General features: G+C 44.3%; 1 long non-coding RNA gene across 1 annotated transcript; it reads right to left on the bottom strand.

Annotated features, from left to right (window-relative positions):
• Positions 1-273: 273 nt before the first annotated feature.
• Positions 274-999, bottom strand: LOC120701376. The gene is made up of 3 exons (XR_005686068.1): positions 876-999; positions 753-795; positions 274-350 (listed from the first exon to the last, which is right to left on the bottom strand). It is a non-coding gene; the product is annotated as an uncharacterized LOC120701376 (long non-coding RNA).
• Between the last annotated feature and the right edge of the window lie 1,406 nt (positions 1,000-2,405).

Below are 2,405 nucleotides of genomic sequence, written 5' to 3'. Positions count from 1 at the left end.
TATACCGACCGACCGTCTGACGCCCCATGAAAGAAATACCGACCAACTGTCCGACAGCAACTATTCCCATGAGCAAACATATATTTTATTCCACATATATATTTATAATTATTCTATTAACAGTTGAATTAGGTGATAAATCCATCAAGTTTGCATATGAGTAAGCCATTAGCATTTCCACATCTACCATTACAGGTCAAACTATCACACTTCACTACAGCCATTAAGCTTGTGCAAAATATTCATCTGCAGGAGCTCCAAAACAAAATAAACAAATCTTGATGTGATCTTCGAACTTGTAAACAGCTTCAAGCATCCTTCCTAGTTCTTAGCATTTCTTTCAGCACTGCCTGAAAGTGAGTATAGCATGTAATCAGTAGCAGTTTTCAGCAAAGTATGAAAAAAAGAAATGACATACAACCATTCGAAATGTAGTTACTGTTATATTAGTGGATATCAGAGGACCAAGTGATCTTAATTGTTTACCATTGTGAGCAAAACCTAACTAAGCGTACTAGTGTAGTTCCTTATGTACACACTACACAAGCTTGTTATATGCTTAGTCATTAGAGCAGCACATAACTATGTTTGCAGAATTCTCATACTATTTTGACAAAGATAAGCTAATTGCCATGCAGATTACTCTATGCAGATCACTTGCTTTCAAAATTTATGAATTCACATGTCACAAGAAGAGAAGCAGCGCAGATTGCTCTATGTTATTTGTTGAAAGTAAAATTCAGACTAAATACCTGCAGTACCCAAGGAGGATTTTGATGCCTTGGTAACCTTCAACTAAGATACACATCATTAGTTAGAAACTTGGCCAATCACCATTGATGCAAAAGACATAAACAACAAAAAGTTTAGGTTACCTTTTTATATGGCCATGCAATTGCCATCATAAGAGCATCACCCATATTGTTCATCTCAGCATGAGGACGAGGTAGAATCGCATCCCTTTTCAGCACTAAACTAACAATAACTTCACAATATTGCTAACGAGGAAACGAAGTTGTGTATATTTCTTGCAATTAGTGTACAACTCTTTGCTATTCTCATCTACCAACTTTTGAATGGCAAGTAGCTCAACACAAGGTTCCAAAACAGAACTGTTGTCCTCAAAATCTCCTCTATCATCTAAACCAGCAGCTAAGTCTCTAAGCATACCAGATATGTCATCATCCTCATTACAGTCCTCCATAAGCTCAGCATCATCAAAATTCCCATGATTCACAGAAAGGGTAGGCTCTCCATGTAAATTCCATATTGTATACCCCTCTAGAAACCCATCACATATCAAGTGCTCACGTACATCACTTACCTCTCTCCAAAATGAGTTCACACACTTTCTACAAGGGCATAATATCTTGCTGCCTACTGCTGAATTTTTAAATGCAAAAGCTAGAAACTTGTTCACGCTTTGCAAATATGCCTTGCTGTGCCTACATGTAATTCTTTTTGTTAAATGTCATGTTAACTAAAAAACACTTGAACTTGTAAAATAATTAGGTTGTACCTAGCGTCACTGTTAATCCATGTTTTATCCATGACGAGATCAAGCTGATTGTAGAGTATATCTTTTCATAGAGAGTACAACCACAACATATCAGCATCTTAAAATAAGGCGGCGGACAGTAAGGCATACGAACTAGAAAAACAGATCAAAACATACCACTACAAAAGCTCCTTCACTTGAATACTTCTCGACTAGGTGGCCGGCTGTTGTCAATATTGAAGATGTGCTCAGAGTTCCAAATGCAGCCTCATGATTGACCAAGATGTCTGTTGCCTGCACCAATAAAAATATTAATTCCAACAGCAAGATTTAGAAAACACACAGAAAAAATGAAGATGCAAATGATTCATGTCCAGACCTGGTTGATGGCCTTGTTGTGTGTCACGAGAGAAGCTGGCGGTGACAAGCTAAGAATGGGCTTGGTCTTCTGGCCCGGAAAATCAGCAAGCTAGCTGCCCCAGGCGGGGGTAGGGGGTGGTCGTAGCACCCTCTGGGCGCTCGATCCAGAGGAGTGGGGGTTGTGGCCGTGAGGGCCGCACCCTCTGGGCGCCGGATCCAGAGGATGGGGGTCATGGCCGTGAGGGCCGCACGAACCTCGGCGCGCCGAGTGGGGGTCGCGTCCTCGGCCCCCTGCTTGCAGTGTCGCGCCTGCAGCAAGGGACGGCAGCGGGGGTGGCTGGAGCGGCGCGTGGAGGCGGCTGCAGATGACGGCGGGGGGGGGGGGGGGGGTGGCACGCGGCGCGCGGCGGCTGCAGATGATGGCGGCGTGGAGGTGGCACAGCGCGCGGTGGCCTGCAGGGGATGGCGGCGCGTGGAGAGGCTGCAGAGGACGGCGGTGGGGGGTGGCTACTCGATCTGGCGCTGCAATTGGATTTGGCGGAGGTGG

Source organism: Panicum virgatum, chromosome 3K, assembly GCF_016808335.1.
Source record: "Panicum virgatum strain AP13 chromosome 3K, P.virgatum_v5, whole genome shotgun sequence".
NCBI classification, from domain to species: domain Eukaryota; kingdom Viridiplantae; phylum Streptophyta; class Magnoliopsida; order Poales; family Poaceae; genus Panicum; species Panicum virgatum.
This window is presented reverse-complemented; position numbering and strand designations above follow the sequence as displayed.